Source organism: Crocodylus porosus, unplaced genomic scaffold (genome assembly GCF_001723895.1).
Source record: "Crocodylus porosus isolate Cpor-Errol unplaced genomic scaffold, CroPor_comp1, whole genome shotgun sequence".
Taxonomy (NCBI): domain Eukaryota; kingdom Metazoa; phylum Chordata; order Crocodylia; family Crocodylidae; genus Crocodylus; species Crocodylus porosus.
The window spans coordinates 12,244,745-12,264,230 of record NW_017728948.1 but is presented as its reverse complement, the minus strand read 5'-3'; positions in this window follow the sequence as shown (position 1 = coordinate 12,264,230).

Below are 19,486 nucleotides of genomic sequence, written 5' to 3'. Positions count from 1 at the left end.
GCCAATTTCAGTAGAGTATGAATACTGGGGAGAGCTGATCTTCTGAGCACCTCAGTGTCCACGATCTTGTCCTGCCACTTGATTTTTAGTATCTTTTGCAGGCAGCACAGCTAGAAGTGGTTTAGTTTCTTGGCATGACACTGGTAGATGGTCCAGGTTTCACAGGCGTGAAGGAGGGTCAGGAGAATGATGGCTTTGTAGACCTTCAGGTTCATCGACCTTCCAATGCCTCTGCACTCCCAGACCGACTTAACAGAGTCTGCTGAAGGCCGCGCTGGCTTTTGCTAGTCTTGTATTGGCTTCGTCATCAATGTGGACAGCACCGGATGTCATGCTGCCTAGATAGACAAGCCTGTTGACCATTGACAGTTGTTGGCCTTTAACTGATACGTGTGGTTCCCAGGATGTTGTGCCATGCACAGGTTGGAACATCACTTCAGTCTTCTTTGTGTTGATAGTGAATTCAAAGTTGTCACAGGCTGATGAGAGTCGGTCTATAGACTATTGCATGACAGCCTGTGAGCCTAATAAAAGCTATTAACAAGAGCCCCAAGTTATTTCAACTTCTGTGACAGACCATGGAAAAAAAAAATGTTCTATCAACTCTCAGGTCGCTTTCGAATGGCCATACAATATTTTACAAACCATAGTCAACTCCTAAAACTGCATCCAGAAGCCATTAGAAAGCTAGCTGGAAAACCAGTATAGTATATGTTCAGCCCATATCACCTAGTCCCCATCCCACTGGTCACTAGACATCAACTAGTGTCAAGAGAGGTTCCCTCATTCTGCACCTGTTGTTGAATAACCTAGCCGCGCAATCCCAAGTACAGCACACTGCAGTGATTCTGACTACCAAAGGGCACCTACACACATGCTGGATGCCTGCTAATTAGCACATGTTGGAGCAGACTCAATTTACTGATTAAACATGCTAATTAGCACACTGCAGTAGCCTCAGCATCACATTTATTCAGCATCCGCACACTTCAAAATAGTAGCAGGGGGCACAGGCAGCAGAAGCGGGGGCTAACGTGGCTTAGCCCCCACAAACGCAAGGCAGCCCAGCTGCAGGCTTCCGGCAGCTGCAACACGCGTAGGGAGGGACACGCAGGCAGTGGTGAGAGAAGGAGTGGGGCTGTGGCAGCCTGGGGCTAGGGGAGGGGCAGGAGCTGCACAGCTGGTGGGACACGGGACTGAGCCATGAGAGGCTTGTCCAAGGGGTGTGGCTCCTGCTGCTACACACCACACACCCCAGGAGACATGGGGGCTGTGTGCCCTGGATCTGCACAAAGAAGCAAAGCTGATGCTGCAGACTGGGGCCAGGGCAGCACCAGACTCTTCCCAGTGGGGGGAACCGAGCCAAGCTGTGCTCAGGGCAAGTGGTGGTGGCACTGGGAGGGGGATATAGTGGGTGGGACTTCAGCCACCCCAAAATTCACCATAGCCCTCATGGCTCTCCCTCCCAGCACCACCACCACCCATCCCAAACACAGCCTCCTGCCAGGAAGAGCCTGGCATAGACCTGACCCCAGCCTGGTGTGGCAGCCTGCCCTCCCCTGGGGCACATGCAGCAGCAGGAGCTGCCCTCGCCCTCCCCCCACCCCACAGCCCCCAGATGAGCCACAGCTACATCCTGCGCTCCACCCTGGCTGGGCAGCGCCTGTTCCCAGCCCCTGCTCCACTTCCTCCTACCTTTCCCCTTCCCCCAGACTCACCTCCTGGGGGGGCACAGGTGTGCATGCATGTGTTCATGCACTCAGCCCCCCCCCCAAAAGAATTTTCTTCCTCCACTTATGGAGGGAGGGCTTTAAGGAAAGCTCGTCAAACAAGCTTTTGTTAGAGTGCCCTTATTGCCTTTTTAAAGTCCAGAATGCTGAATACATGAGATGTTGTGGGTGCTTTAATTAGAGCGGCTCCCAATTAAAGTGTTCCCCCCTGCCCCTAAGCACATGTAAAGATGCCCAGTGAGAACAACTGTGCTAGATCTAGATCTTATCAAATGTTGCATCTGATCCACTACCAATGGGAAATGTACTTCCCAACATTTACCTGGGATCCCAGAAACAGTGGAGGACTCAAAAGCAACCATGCATTTTAATCACGGAGGAAACCTTTCAATAATAGCAGCCCCAAAACTCTCCATTTTATTGCCAAGAACTTATATGTTGGATTTTTCCCATACTTCCCCAGGTCCATAAAATTAGCTTGCTGTGTTGTGCTTGGCCCAACTCAAGGCATCTACACTATGTGTCAAAAATGGCCCTGGCCACATAGGACTAGTGTCCTTTTCTGAACCAAACATTGTGAGAAAATGCTGTTCTTCTCAGAGCGCATCAGCCACCAGACTGAATCCCCACAGAACAGACCAGGGAGCTGGGGTGGAGCTTCCCCAAATTCTAGACTCTATGACAGGGGTGGGCAAAATGCAGCCCGTGGGCCGGACGCAGCCTGCCAAGCCACTCTATTCAGCCTGTGGGGGCCCTTAAAAATTTAGAAAATTAATATTTATCTGCCCCTGGCCATGCAGCCCTTGATGGCTTGCCAAAACTCAGTAAGCGGCCCTCCACCCGAAATAATTGCCGGCCCCTAGTCTATGAGATGTTGTGGAGCTTTGATTCCTACTCATCTCCACTGATTCTAGGAAAGAAAGAAGCAGGGAGCAAATAAGGAACATCTCCAGACAGCACCGTGCACGTGGAATTTCAAGGAAAGTTGTACAAGTTGACGTAGTATACCAGGAAACCAAACGCCAATAAAAAGATCTAAATAAGAAATGTGTTTTGCAGCTTGTTGTCCTTGACGGTAAATCATATAATTATGAAACGGGAAATGTCAGCTTAGAGCAAGAGGCAAAACCTGAAATCTTTTAAAGGTGCAGATATCTCATATCTCTGCCTTCAGTGAGCTGGTTCTCCTTTTTATTCTCATTTTCACTCTCCGTCTGTCTTCATTAGTCTGCTGGCACTTTGCTAGGATTAGTGAGCTAGTTTCCATGGTTTCTTATTTTCACTTTCTATCTTTCTTTGCTTAACTCATTAAATTGCTCATTACTTCACTGCACTTTACAGGAGACATATTTATTGTATTAGTTACACAATGGCCAGATTAGTAAGTGATAGGCAGTTTGCTATTTGAAAGACCATATTCTAATAGCAAAAAGGAAATGCAAGAGATATAGATATTATCTATCAGTTGTAGCATAACCAGGCTGTCTAGGCACTGCTAAATATTTACCTTTTTGCACTAAAAATTATGCTACATAATTATAACTGAGAGACAGATACCCTTATTTTCCCACCCTGATTTTCTATGTGTTTATAGAGGTTCCTCATCTGTTCTGATAGATTATCTCTGTCAAGGGGTGCCTGAACTGAAATTAGTTTTCACCCCAGTTTACGTCTGACCTCAGCTGCCTTCATTTTACTATGTGTAGTTGAGTTTGCTTGCTTGTTTGTACTGCTCTTTGGCATCTGGTTCCTTGCCATGCTATGTCTACTTTTTATGTGCCACCAGCACTTCTACTATGCCAACTGTCACACAGCTGCACTGCTAGGCCAAATCAAAACCTGTATGTACAATTTACTCATCTGCTCCAAATCCAAATGGTTAGCCATTCCCTGTTCCCTCTGTTAAGCTAAAATTCATTTCTCTCTCCAGTCGTAGAAAATGTGATGTGGTATCCTTACCTTATACCTCTCCCTTTCTCTTTTGATCTTTCTTGCTGTTAAATATAACATAGTTGATTCAATTACATTGATGTTTCTCAGATGCTGAACGTAATCATCCATGCTCTGCCTCTTTAGTGCTACAGCGCTCTAAGAAACGGAGTTCCTTTCAACTGAATTAAGATCTTTCTCACAGTTAGTGAATAGTATATACAGGGGTTCATTCCATTCATTCATCTTCTCTGGTAGTTCATTTATCACTTGGAGGTAATCTACTGTGGAGAATTCTGATCAAAAGGATGCCTGATTTCTTGGTTGGTTAAAAAAAATCTAGCCTTGCAAAAAATATTGACTTGATACCTTGGCTAAACTTTGTAGGCTGAAGGCCAAAGGTTAGAAGAACGACAGGCTTCCTTTGCTGCCCCATTTATATGTAAATATTGTAAGAACACAGCTTGTATGGGATGACATTTTCCCAAATACATGTTCTGAATGCTTTCAGTCTAGCTAGGTGAGTAGTTGTTGGTGGAAGAATCCATTCAGCTTCTCCTCTTCTTCCTGGTGTCTTCTTGCCCATGGCGTGCATTGCCATTTTATTTCATTTGGTCCATTACAAAAATCCTGCTATCTTTGTTCCTCTTCAGGCATATCTACATGTTCATTAACTTAACATGCATTAAGGCAATTTAGGCTCCAGTCTACACGTGCACGCATTAAAGCACATTAATGCCATGTGCACAGACTGATGTGGGACTAAAGTTAGTCCCAAGTTAGTCCATACAGTGTTAATGCACCTTAACATGTCTACACATGAGTTAATGTGCTTTAGCTATTCACACCTAAATCTGATACCTGTTTTTGCAGGTATCAAATTTAGGTGCGAATAGCCTAAAATCACCATTTTCAAGGTGCATTAAGGGCACACATGTGTAGACACATGCCCTTAATGCACCTTAAATTGGGCTAAAGTGCCTTAAGTCAGCACATGTAGACATGCCCATCATGTCATAGTTAGTGTTGATGCTTGTTAAGTTGGTCAGTGCGGCTTTTCTAGACTAAGCTTTATTTTGTGCGGCTGCTGATAAAAGTTTTTTGCGCCCTGCAGGACATCAACTCTGTCTATGATTATGGTTTTAACATAGTCCTGACAGAGAAAGGATCATCTTTTATGCCCCATGAGAATTTGTTTCCTGATATTTTTGCTCCTTCTGTAGCTGCCAAAGAATGCTCAGAGGATTACAGGAATGTGGCATTTTCTAGTATCTGGTAATTCTTGTTCAATTTAATCAAAGTGCCTGCTACCTTTTTGATGCACTGCACAGAAATAAAAAATATTATCTTCAAACATCAAAGAATATATGAATTTACAGTATAAAACCTCATATGAGCAAAACAGCCACAAATGAGAGACAGTTAAGGTTGGAAAGCCTAGAATTTAACTTACTTTTGTCATATAACTTTTCATGACATACATACAATGCAATTCTTTATGCATAATATAAAAATGGACATTTCAGTAAATATCTTAAAGAAATTTTTCATGTCAACATCTAGTCCCAGTACACTAAAAATGGAAGTCCTCTTTAGCTTCAGGACAGGTACAGTAGCAATAAAATTCTCTCCCCATTACCCTCTTCTTTCCCCACTCCACATGTTTCAACCCTGGCCAAAAGGGACCAGATTCCAGGATCCATGAATAGTTCAGACATTGTATCCATTCAGTTTTTGTCCTTTCTGTTTCACCTGGCAGAACAAGTACCACAGGGATGGAGACATATAAAAGCTAGATATCAAGAAGGTCAATTCTGGCCTTTTTTTTTTTTTTTTTTGCTTTTCAGTCAAATGTCCAGTGTGAAAGACTCTGGGATCATAAGTTTCATTTAATATAATTGGCCCAACCACCTACCAAACAAAAATGCTTTTCAGTTTCTGATAATATGATAGGCTTGGAACCAGTGTCCTAGACAGATGAAAGGTCATTGCCAAAACACAAATGAATGGGAGTAGCCTAACACACATGACAAGGAGAAAAATAAAACAAGAAAAACAAAAAACTTCATTTAAAATTTCAAAAGGGACCGACTAGAACAGTGGCTTTTAACCTGTGGTCCATAGACCCCTGGGGGGGTTTAAGATGTCCATGGAAGATGATTATTAAATGAGATGATCAATCAAAAGCATACGAATATCTACAATTACAATTCAAAGAGGTCAACACCTCCATTTAAAATTTTTGGGAGGTCTGCAAATGAAAAAAAGTTGAAAAGACTGGACTAGAAACATTAGGAATAACAAAACATTTCAAAATAATAAAAATACTTATGTCTTCTCAAGTTGAAATTGCACGTGTTTGGAAGAACCATAAAAAATGAAGCCACCGAAAGTGCTGTTGAATAAAAATTAATGCACTTGATTTTAACACGGTGCTGAGAGTAGACTTCAGCTTTAGGTCTCATAGAACCTTCCCTTGAAGAACCCAAATCTGGTTACTATTAACAACAGGAAAATATGCTTGATAGGTCTTATCAGTTATAGTTCAGAGTGGCTCACCTACACTACTACACTAGAATTATGAAATGTAACGTGCTCTAACTACTCAAATCTGCCGGCTGCACATGTCAAAACATATAATTGGTGACAACAGTCCACCTGCTGGAGCCAGCCATTTTTGAAAGAATGAAGGTAAAGTTACTTTCTGGCCTGTTAGGTCCTCTGCTTCTTGCTGAGACTTCTTCACCAGGATGCCAGATAGTGCCTAGTAGGTTGTTCTAGTGATGTAAAACCTTCTCAGACATAATAAAAAATGCAACATGTAATTAAAGCCTGAGTTTCATTGTTGACAGTCTTCATATTGACAGGGGTAACTTGTACACCCAGACAGGAAGTCAGACACTGGTACTTCCCAATACCCTTGTCATCCTCTGTATGATAACATGAGTATTGTGACACTGTCAAAGTTGGCTGGTCATTGGGGTAGCCAGATCCTCACCTACAAGACTCTGTTGGGAATCTGTTAAAAAAAAATGGTGAAGATGGGCAAAAGCAGAAATATTGAGAGAAGTTCAGATACTGTCCACCCCCTCAAAGGGAGGCACTCCACCCATCTACAGGAGCCAAATAAGAAAGTAACTGTCGAGGGGAGGACAGCACAGATAACCAGGGCACTTTGCACGGTTTGACCCTGAGTTCTCAGCATGTCACAGAATTGGCTATTTAGGGCAGCATTTTTTCTAATACACTTGTGCTTAATAAAATTTTATTCCACACAGGGCGCATCTACATGAGACTCTTTACTCGAGATTAGAGCAAACTACTGTGCAGTAAGCAACACTATCCACATGTGCAGACGCTTACTGCACAGTAATTTGCACTAATCTTGAGTAAATTTGCTACATGCAAATACAAGAAGAGAGATTGTTCCCTGCCCCCAGAAGCTGCCTGTTGCCAAGGCAGGCTCTGCCACCAGAGCCCAGGCAGGGACAATGTCCCCCTGTCCCAGCAGCAGGGAGCTCCCAGCCTCCGCTTCGTGATCATGATCGGGGAGCCGGGACGGGGAGATTCTCATCTCCCAGCCCTAGCTCTGTGGTCATGGCACCCAGGCTGGGAGAATCTTATTTGATTCTTATCTCTCATCCTGGGCCCTGCAACCATGGAGCTAGGTCTAGATTATAAGGATCTCCTATCCCTGGCCCCCCGATCATGTTTGCAGATCAGGGGCTGGGAGCTTCCTGCTGCCAGGGCAGGGGGACATGGTCTCTGCCTTAGCTCTGGTGGCAGAGCCCATCCCAGAGCAGGGGCTCCCAGGAGCAGGAAGCAATGTCCCGGCCCCCCACCAGGAGACAGCTGTCTCCTAGTCCTGTGCTCAATGCCAGCCCCTAGAATAGCACTCAGGGGGAACCTAGTACCCAGGGGGAACTGGCAGGGGGCCAGTGCTGGGCTGGTGTAGGAGGGAGCAGACTGCTGCCATGAACAACAAATCTACTCCTGCTTCCCCATGTATGTAGACGCCTGCCCGGGGTAAGTTTACTCTAGAGTAAATTACTGTAGAGTAAACCCACCCCAGAGCATTTGCACATGTAGTTGTGCCCACATAGTTCTAATAATTTGCTGGAGTGAAAGGCAGAGGAACAGAGTAGCTAAGGCATCTTACTATAGCTCCTGAGGCACAGGCTTGCGACTCAGTCTGGATTCATATTAAGCCCTCTCCAATCAACCTATTTGTAAATAAAGACTTGGTCACTCCAACTCGACAATCACAGGCATCTTGGATGTGTCTATGCATGCACTTTAAAGTGCCTTAGCCTATTCTAATATGCATTAAAGCATTATTGAAAAGACAGTGCTATTTAGTTAGTACATATTAAAATACGCTAATGCACATTAAAGAGTCGCTTAAAAACTGTGAGCATTTATATACATACATTTGTCTGCTCCAGTGTGCCAGAGATCCAGTGCATCAGAGCAAACTCGATTAACTGATTAATCGAGTCTGCTCTGCACGTGAGCTGATGCATGCAACGCATAAATGGTGAAATACATGTCAGCGCTGAGAAAACGGTGGCAGTGAGCTTTTGAACTAAAACACCTTTTCTCAGTGCTGACATGCATTTCACCATTTATATAAATGCATGCGCCACAGCACCAGGTGCTTTTAAAAGCGCCCGGTGCTGTGGTGCAAACATGTATTCAAATGCTCTGTGCTCTTTACAGTGCATTTTCCTAGTACCTCACAATGGAGGTACAAGATATAATGCGCATTAACTAAATCGTGTTAATGCACCTGTAGACATGCCCTTAGATGGGTACTATGAGCTACAGAAACATAACGAGTTAACTTTAAACACATTAGCCCAATAAGCTGCTAGGCTTGGGTGGTAGTATTTTACTCATGTCCAAAGTGAGCAAGGGTTTTCAAATCTGGCCTTTTCACATTAAGTAGGTTAGAACACTAATGTATGGCAAATCTTCCTGTCTCCAATACAAATGAAAGGGAATTTAGTTAGTAATGCCCCCCTCCTTTCCCCTTCATTTTTAAGGATGATTTATTGGGGTGGAGCAGTCAAAAAACGTACCACTTGACCTGTATAATTTGAGTTTCAGTTGTTGTTATTTTTTAGTAGTAGTAATAGTATTTTAGAGCCCTACATTATACTAGAACAAAACACTAACCACCTATGTTTGCTTTGTGATAGCCTTAACTGTAAAAGGAAAGAAAGCATGCAACAAAGGCCTAATATCTTGCCATATTCCCAGGGCTTGCTGTTATTACACAATAACTGCACACCCTGTTGTGTCTTACTACTTAAATAAAAGCACTGATACTAATGTCCTAACCTTTTTAACCTAAAGGACATTCTCTTTGTTTCATTGTAATGCTCTAAATTGTGTGTAATTATCCCCTCTTACTTTGAAAGACTTACCAAGGGATGAATAGGAATAATTAGCATAACAACAGAAACATTAACCCATGGAAAAGCAAAAAGGCTGGCTTGCAGGCACCTGTTTGTAGTTCATATAAGATAAGCTTATTGCATTCTTTGTTTAGCAGTGAAACAGCAGTATCAAGAGGATGCTGATACTTTTACACAGCAATCTGCCATGATACATCAAAGCAAAGCATCTGTAAATAATTAGATAAAGCACTGCTAGGAAAACAGCCAGTTCAGAGCCAACAAAATTTCTTCCAAGTGCTATGATCCAAATGCACCACACAAATGTGAAAGCCTAGCTGTGAATTAGGAAAAACCTTGATGAATCAAGCTGTCCTGAGTGGTTTTCAAAAAAACAGTCTTCTTCTGCTTAAAGAATGCAAGTGGGTTTCAAGAAGTATTTTAAAGTTCACCAACTGTAGTTACATGGGTTATTTAAACACTCTCTCACTTTGCAGTTGCTGAATATCAAACTGCAGTGTTGGGTTATAAAGAGAAGGGCAGGGGGAGTGCTAGGGGTGAAAAGAAATTGACCTTTCTAGCTCTACTTTCCGAACAGACAGAAAGACAATCAGAAAGCAAATGACATAATTATCTGAAAGCCAATTCAGGTTTGTTTGTTTTGGGGGTTTTTTTACTTTTTTTTCACTTAAATAATCTAAACAGGGAGAAATTTTCCATGTGAGGTTTGCAGGAAAGAAGGAAAAGAAAGGTCCATCCTCCAGCCCTTTCCCATCCCATCCTCTCCCCACATGGATTCTGTACCATACCAACAGGAAAATGGGAGAGTATAGTGTGGCCTTCTTTTGAGACTGGGGCTCAGAGGATCTTGGATTTTCTTCCATGCACTTCCCAATTGCCCACTGATCTCTAGCAAACAAAAAAAAAAAATCTCTAGCAAACCATGTAACTTCTCTGCATCTCTCTCCCCATCCCTAAAACAGTTATAATAACACATATTTATAATGTACTAGGGGATCTGTTGATCCAGATATCATCATTAACTTTAGTTTATCATTCATTTGCAAAAGAGGGGGACCACGCTACCTCCAAGGGCCAACTGAGGTTGCACCAATGCAGAGACATAAATTGCTGTTGTCTGGGCAGTATTATGCCTTCCCTTCAATTCCCCACCCTGGGAAGTGATCTCTCCCAAAAGCACCAAACTTCAAGGCACCGTTCCTGCAGGTTTTTCCACCACAGCTTTTCTGCCCTTCCTGCTAGCCAAGCCAGAGCCACTGCACAGAAGGTGTAGGTTGGGGAAGAGGGGGATCTGGGAGGGCAGGTACCCAAAGCTTCATTCCAGCACTGCCCACCCCCCCATTAGGCAATGACCTGAGCTTGTGCCCTGCTCCACCACCAATTATTATCCTACTGCACCAGCGTAATGGAGACTTAACACAGAGTGTGTCTACATGAGACACTTTACTGTGCAGTAGACTAATCTATTGAGCAGTAAGGCATCACCATGTAACTGTGTGCAGCAGCTACTGTGCAATAAATTAGTCTTCTGTGCATTTAGCTAGTACCTGTAAGTGCAAGTACTAGATTAACTGCACAGTAGCTACTGTACAGTAGCGCTGATGTAGATGCTGACCAGGAACATATTTGTTCCCAGTCACCCACACCAGCAGGGGCCCCAGACCCAGAGCTGCTCAGCTCCTGGCTCCCCACAGCAGCCGGAAACTGAGTAGCACTGGGACTGAAGAACTGTCTGCTTCCTCTCCCAGCTGGGGGCTCACCAGAAGCTGTCCTGCTTGTAGGAGAGCTGCCAGTGAGATAGCTCCTGGCCAGCCTTTGGACTAGCTGGGATCCCCTGCCCAGTTATGGGTTCATTGACAGCTGCCCCACCAGCAGGACAGCTCCCGGCCAACCCCTTGCTGGGTAGGGAAGCCCCACTGGGCATTGGGATGGCTGGCAACAATGTCCCCAGATATGCATGGGGTGGGAGAGCTTTGCCAGCTGCAACAGCAGCTGTCTCCTGGCCTGTGCACATCAGGACTCCTCCCAATGGGCATGGGGCCAGGAGACAGCTGCCGCTATGGCTGGAAGAGCTCCCCTGGCCCCTTGCACATCGGGATCAGCCCCATGTCTCCTGCCAGCCCCCAGGCAAGCATCCTGGGGGAGCCTGGAGATCCCCTGGGCTGCTGCAGGGCAGCAGAAGCAGTCCTGTACCAGGCTGCTCCTGTTGGGAGCAGATTTGCTCCCAAGTGGGTGCATGTGTAGTCATGCTCCCGGGAAGGCTTACTGTGCTGTATTTTACTCCTGAATGAGCCTATAGCACATTAATAGCACATGTAGGCACACCCACTAAGTCCCTGGGCATGACCCAACAGGAGCTAATGAAGATGAACAGGTGGGACCAGAACAGAATTTAGCTCTGAGAAACTACTGATAGCTACATGTTGTAGACCTTTGTGTTGAGCTTCAACCCTTTTAGCTTGCATTCTAGTAGCTTTAGTAGGCCTTTGGCTCTGGTAGGTTTAAGTTAGGCCAAGTAAGCTTACAAGAAGCAGTGTAAAAAGTACTGAGTCATAGGCAAGAGACACTTCTTAAAAGTCAAAAGCCAAATGCAAACAGGCTTCACTAGATTCTTGAGATTTTTAAAAAATAGTAACCAGCTGGCACCCAGCAAAGACCAAATGAATCCCCACTGGAATCCCTAATAGCAGCTAACTGGGGAGGAAGGAGCTGAGGATCGTGGCATCTGTTGTAGGTTGAGGGGCACTTTATTGATACTGTATCACTACTAGGATGAATACAAACAGATCTAGACTTTACAGTAAAAGTCTTAAAGAATCTTTTAAATGATGAAGAAGAAAGATGAACCAGTAATACAATAGGATGGGGGGATAAACAGGACAAGATTTGACTCTACACGCTAGTCTGTTTACCTTATACCTCAACAGTGGTTGTCTAGGGCCAGACTCTGAACTCAGCAACACAGTTTTAAATCTGGATCCTCCCTTCCACACTCAGTAGAGTTACTGTAAATTTAGTCACATGCTATTGAGGTGAAAATCTGCCCCCACTGAGTATCCTATATTCATTCCAAGTGCAAAGCTCAATGGCAAGTGTCCATGTGAAATGAGTGCAAAATATGCAATAGAGCTCTGCACTGCAGTTAATAGATCTGCAGCCTTGATCAGAAGGGAGAATTTTGCCCCTAGAAAAGAAAGGGAAAATAAAAATCAATCAATCACTATAAAACCTTGTAAAAAGAGCAACATAAAAATGAAATTGCAGCAGCAGAAAAAAATTCTAAGCATAAAAACTAATCAGAAGAAGCCAGGGAAAAGTATTATTCTCCATGTGCAGAATAATACTTCAAGTGTAGTTATCCATTGCAAGGGCAGGAGTTTAGAACAGAAATAAAAGTTGCATTAAAATAAAAGAGCAATAATCCAAACCCCTTTCAATGGTAACCCCAAATCTGCAAATAGCATATCATGCCCCATTGCTAAAATGCTGCAAAGATACTGGCTCTCCTCCAATTTTATGGACACATTTTATTCTGTAATAATCTGAATATTTAGTTAAAATAAAATCCACTAACACGATGTCCACCTGAAATCATGATAATGTCTCCAATTGATGACATTTTTCATCCTGAGTATTTTCCCCCTTTGTTATTTTTTATCTTTGTTGAAATGGGCAACAGTTCATGGTAAAAAGGAAAATAATAATATACAGCATTTTGACTGAGAACTGAATAAGCCACAAGGGACAGAGAAGCAATGTGATTGGGCCACCTGAAAAATGTCCAAATGCAAAGCCAGCCAGTGACAATAGCTCTCTAATCAAATTCTGAGACAATCCCATTCAAAGGGATTTTTTCAAACTCAGGCTCTTTCCAGAGACAGCCCAAATGCAAGCACCAATGGATGTGGAAGATGGAAACTATTTAGATTCCAAACACGAGTCAAGACCCAAGTTTCACATTTGGTCATTGTCTTTATGTTGACCATTTAAAACTCCAGACAATGACCAGGGCCTAATATGCAATGCAAACTGCGGTCCAAACTCTGGGACAGCAATGATCTGTGTTTGTCAACCTAGGTGATCAATGAAGGCTTACATCTCACCTTTTCAATCATCCCATCCTCATGCATGCTTTTTGTAGGGCTAGTCACTTTATGACCACCTGGTATCAATGGTTCCAACGAACCAACATAACAGCTGAGGATTAGCTCAGCTCAGGGGAGTTGTGGTCATCTTCCATTTCTTCTCCAGGCAGCAGGTATCTGAAGAGCTACTACATCAGTGAGGCACCTTAGAAGAACTCTTTGTACTGAGCCACACTGTCTTAGATTGGGGCTAACCTAGGGCCCAAGCCAGGGTGAAGCAGTCTCAGTTGGCAAGGGGCCCCATGGGTCAGCCTGGGGATGCTCCAACCTGGCTCAACATGCTACGGAGAGCCTGGCTGAGGCACAAGGGTGCTACAATGCAGGGCTACCCAGCAGTCCTGCACTGTAGCACCCTTGTGTTCTAGCCAGCCCTGGTCAGCATCTGCGCATACACTGCAGCGGGGTAAATAACTCCACCATAGGATAGTACTTGTACTTGTACTATCCTATGGTGGAGTTAATTAGTTTACTCTGGCCTAATATCATCCATAATGTAGAAGCTAAGACTTTACTGTGGATCTAATTAGTCAGCTCTGCAGTAAATGTCTCATGTAAATGAACCTACCAAAGCTGCCCAACTTCTGTGTGGCTTTTAGCCATGACATATCTAGGGATGGCAACAGGAAGCAGAAGGCGAGGAGAGAGGAAGATCCCAAAGACCCTGGTGGTCTCAGAGAGGTGAAGGCTGCAGCAGCAGTAGGAGTGGGCAATAGAGAGAGGTGTCTATGGCTGAGGGAAAGGCACCCAGATTAGTGTGAGGAAGTGCAGGGAGCTGAAGAGGTAAAGATGGTGGGAGTCCATGGGTCATGAATTAACCACTCACAGGGCACATGCAGCCTACGGGCTTCTAGTTGAACAGCCCCATGACTATATAATTCTGGGCACAGTCTGTGTTTTATCATGCACTTACAGAGTACCTTGTAGTGAGGGAGTCATGCTGAGGTAGCACAATGAGGCCATAAAATTACTGCAGGCAGGTGGACACTACTCCAGTAAAAACAATGATAATAAAGTTGTGACCTGATGCTGAGCATGAATGGGCCAGTGTGAAATGATCCCTATTTTGCCACCCCCTTACAAAAATAAGCATACTTCACCAACTATTACTATCTCCACTGAAGTACAGTTCACAGACCATAGTCAAGAATCAGGACCCCCTTAATCTAGACACTATAAAAATGATACACACCTAGTCCTCATTTCTGAGAGCTCACAGGCTAGGGTTTAGTTGAAAATGTGACAGGCAAATAGAGATAAAGTAGGTGGAAAGACCAGATTATTGTAGAGACATGTATGTATCCATGAGTTGGTCATTAGCAGCATTTCCTGTTAGCTGTGATCTTGTGGCTGGCCCACCAGATAAGGTAGCCCATTTCCCGCACTGATTTCCAGACAAGGACCAGTTCTCATCTAGACAACATTTTCACTGCAGAATGAATATCCTTTGTATTTATCATCAGACATGTCCTGATTTAGGGCTCTCTGCTGTTGCTAAGTTCTCTAGTTTTCCAAGAAAACCAAACATTATCTGCCTCCTGTATAATATATCTTTCAAACAGATTGAGCTAAGAAGACAGAGATAAACCAAAAGAGGTCTAAGCTTCAGCAAATCTGATGACTCATAAAATGAGACATTTAAAATGAAAGCTTAACCATGCTGGTTAATAATTTGGGTTGTAGACCTCCTGTTAACCATGCTGGTTAGTCATTCAGGTTGTAGACCTCCTGTTGTGAACATATGACATATCCATAGTTCATTGGCACCCACTTTATGTGGGTTCATGGAAAGGATAACTGGAAATCTTTTCTCTCAGTCCCATCTGTACCAATTATAAGTAAAAGCAAGACCTTTTTAGTAGCCTTATCTTCCACCCTAGCAGTACATGATTGTTCCAGACTAGTACCTTGTTCAACCTTGTTTTCAATATATCAAGGAATGGACCTTCCACTATTCCCCTCAGCAGATTACTCAGCCACATCATCACAGAGAATTTAGACTGAGATAAGGCTGCAAGATTAGGACCATAGTTCTGCACTGTGAGAATACACATCTGTGCTTTTCAGACAAAGATCCCAACCTTCCACCCTTCTTAGGTGTTTGTACAGCTCCTAGCAAAATGCAGCCCTGGCCTCAGTTGACACTTTTGGGAAACACCATCATAACATTTCCTCAATAATAAAATTATGAAATTATAACATTTCCTAAATAAAATGTTGATATTAGTATTAACGAGATCAGGGTACTCAACCCCCAGCCTGTGGGCCCGACCCAGCCTGCAGCACCATGTCATCCAGTCCACGGGGCTCCCCAGAGGTTTGGGGTGCATAGGGCCCAATCCACATGCATGGGAACTAGGGAGGCAGCACTGAGATGGGCGGAGGTAGTTTGTCATCTGATTCTGGCAAGGCAGCACAGGGTTTGATCCAGCCAGCAGGCCAGCCCCACACCATTCATCCAGCTCACGGGGCCAAAAGAGTATCACTGAACTAGATTAGCAGGGTACCCAAGACTTTACAACTAAGAAAGATAGGATAGCTGTTGAGGGAAAGTCTGCAGTCTTTTGATACTACTCCAACATTATCATGGGGCTCATTGTTATAGCTGTATCCAAGTACACAAATACAGTGCCGAAGAGTTTACAGTGCACCATGAAAAATTATACCTCCAATATGCCTGAACACAGCACCTTGCAAAAAAAGGGCCATGAGCCGTTTCAATAAAATCTAAATTGTGTTCGTATTAAATTATCTTCATCAATATAAAAGAGATCCCCATATTTCTAAATTAAAGGAAATGAAAACATTAGTTTTGTGATGTAATAGCCAAGTCAGATGAGATGAAGGAGCCTTGCTGAGTCAAGAAGTCTCAATTTTACTGTTGCATTAGCTATGTCATATGTTTATACATATTTACATAATCTTTAAACCCCAGCCAAGGATCAGGGCCACAAAGGAAAATGAAGGGCATAGTATCACCATTCCTTCTCAGCTTGGCAACCTTACAGACCGATGGCTGGAAAACTGGCTCCATGGTCAGACCCAGAGAGTGACAGTCAATGCAACAGAGTCAACATGGTGCATGGTGACCAGTGGCAACCCCCAGGGCTCGCTACTCAGATCAATACTCTTCAGTACATTCATAAATTATCTGGATTTGAGTGTCAGAAGTGGATTGGCTAAGTTCACGGACAACACCAAATTATGTGGAAGCACGGTCATGCTACAGGATAGGCTGGCAATTCGGGCTGACCTGGACAGTCTTGCAAGGTAGGTGGATCAAAACCTGATGGCATTCAACATGGAGAAATGCAATGTGCTCCACCTGGGGAGAAAAACCCCACATCATAGGTTTGGCAGTGCTACAGTCACTTGCACCATGACTGAAAGAGACCTGGGGGTCATTCCTGACCACAAGATGAACATGAGCCACCCATGCGATGCCGCAGCTGGCAAAGCAAATAAAACTCTGGCTTGCACCTACTGATGCTTCTCAAGCAAGACCCAAGAAGTCATCCTCCCACTTTACTCAGCCTTGCTGAGGCCGCAACTGGAGTACTGCATCCAATTCTGGGCTCCACACTTTAGAAAGGATGTGAAGAAGCTTGAGAGAGTCCAGATGCTACACGCATCACTAGTGACGTATCAGGGGTGCACACAGGTGCATGGGCATCCTCTGAGCGTGACGGTGCACCTGCTGTGAAAAGGCTACTTGCCACATCTTCCCCCCTCCCCCCCCGACACTGCTGGTGGCACCTGTGGGTGGTCAGTGATTAACACTGGCTGCCACTAACACTGCCAGTAACATGTGTGTAGTCGCCAACCCCTAGTCAGTGCTTGCCACCCCTGCCCCTTCCGCTGCTGACAGTGCCATTCATCACGCACATGAGAACAGGTCAAGAGAACAGGTCTTATGAGGAGACACTGAGAGGCATGGGACTCTTCAGCCTAGAGAAGTGAAGGCTCAGGGGTAACTTGGAAGCCATTAAGTACATAAGGGGTGTGCATCAGGAACTGGGAGAACATCTGTTCACCAGGGCACCCCAAGGGAAGACAAGGTCTAACAGTCACAATCTGCTGGACATAAGCACAAACTTCTTTACCATCTGAGTCTCCAGTCTGGAAGAGACTCCTCCCAGAAGTGGTGTGAGCACCCACTCTGGAAACCTTTAAGAAAGGCTTGGATGCTTATCTAGCTGGGGTCATCTGACCCCAGCCGACTTCCTGCCCCTTGGGCAAGCGGCTGGACCTGATGATCTCGCAAGGTCCCTTCCAGCCCTAACATTGATGGAATCTATAAAATGTTGATTGTCTGAGATGTTCTCCTAAAATCATGGCCACAACTGCAAGACTTGCATAAAACAGAATCCTGTTGAATGAAAGGCTGCTTCAGCACTGAGCCTGTACAACAGCCTGAATCAAACTACAGTTTAGCCATGCCTTGTGGTTTACAGTATCAGTCGCCAGCTGAAACATTCTTTGATCAGATTTCAGGATGTTAACTTCCACCTTCTATTGCACTTTACCTGCATCTCACCGTGTCCTGATGAATAACAATTCACCATAGACCCTGTATCAGGCTGAAGCCTTTTAAAAAGGAGAATTATGCAAATGATCTCTTTTTATTTGGCTGCATGGGGAGAGATCGTTCAAAGAAAAGAATAAGATGTAATTTCAGCACACTTAGAAGTGGAGGAAAAGGAAATCTTTGAAGAAGCAATTTGCAAATGGGTATTGTGCTACAATGTGTAAAGTGATGATTATTTACTAGTGAGTCTGTGGAAGAGAGACACATGCCACCTTTAATCAACAGATGGCTACTGCATACAAAGCAGGTATCATGATGCTTTTTACACTCTCTATTCTCACTTTCATTGCTTGCTGAGGCCATAATGTTGATCTCTCCATTCAAACTGTAAAATCTTGAAGAGATCATTGAATGCAGCAGATTCCTGCCCTTACACAAGGTTTTACACAAAAGGTGTTTTTTCAGTGTGTCCACAGATAATTGATTATTGCCAGCAAAGGCCGCTGGCAGGATCTCTGTGTTATGAAGATGGCGAGGTTCCTCACAGGTGTTTCTCCCATATACATAGAAGAGGAGGTTGGTTGCCTCGAAAATACCACAGCACCTACCACTATCCAGCCCCTGCAAAGACCTCATCAAACATTGCAGGGCACACATCAGACAACAGGGACAGTGCGGATGTACACCGCCCTCTTCAGGAATTGCAAGGGTCTTCCACAGCTTCCAGGGAGACTTTCTAGTACAGCTCCATTGCAATTGCTCTGTCAGAGAGCCAGACCAAGGCAGTGACATCCTGAAGATTCATATGGATTCCTAAGGTCCTGCCAGGCCGGGGGTCATGTTCTGGATGCTTTTGAATCCAGTGGGCAACCCCACCATCTAAAAGGAAGTCATATGGAAATCTCAAAGGAATCTTCCCCACCAGGGTCTTCTCATGGTGCTGGAAGCTGAGCCTAAGACATGAAGGTGTGTGTTCCACCTGAAAAATAGATAAATAGATTTTATGAAAACTTTCCGTGACAATTTTTACTTTGATTTAAAAAAATGCTACCAAAAGTAATGTTGGAATGTTTTATCCCTCTCTGAATGAGAGGACATTTTCAGTGAAACAGGAAGATGAAGGGAGCCAAAACCTGGCCCTAGTCAAGACAGTCTCCCAACATCACAGCACTTGGAGGCACTGTGGAGGTGTCTAAACTCACTAAGGTGCCACTGTTAGACCTGGCAAGTTCCTAAAATCCCTGCAAGGCTGCTTCTGCGTGTGTCCAGAAGTGTGGCAGCCCAAACAGCAAGGCACCTCACTACCTCCTAAGTGCTGCTGTGATCCAAAAGCTAAGCAGAGCAGGACCTGCATCCTCCCAAGGGAGCCAATCCATGCTGGGCATACTCCAAACATGTATAAAACATACAAACAGGCCCCAACAGGGTATAACCCAGCTATTTTCTAAAATGCAGCTGAACAAGATGATATCACAGCATCTGGCGGTCCTGGCTCAGGACCACTGCAGCCCTGTCTGACCTCTGTGTGTCTACCTCCCACCCCCAGTGCCAACCCAGGCATGGCTTCTGGAGCAGGGAGAAACCCTGGCATCTTCCCACTCTAAGACCCCGGCCTTTGCTTCCATGAAACCTCCCTGGTTGTCCATGACCATTCAGCTCCTGAGACAGGGATTTTTATCTCTTCTTGGTGAGACCAAGTGAAACCAGAAGCTCCAAGCCACAAAACAGAGAGCTCTG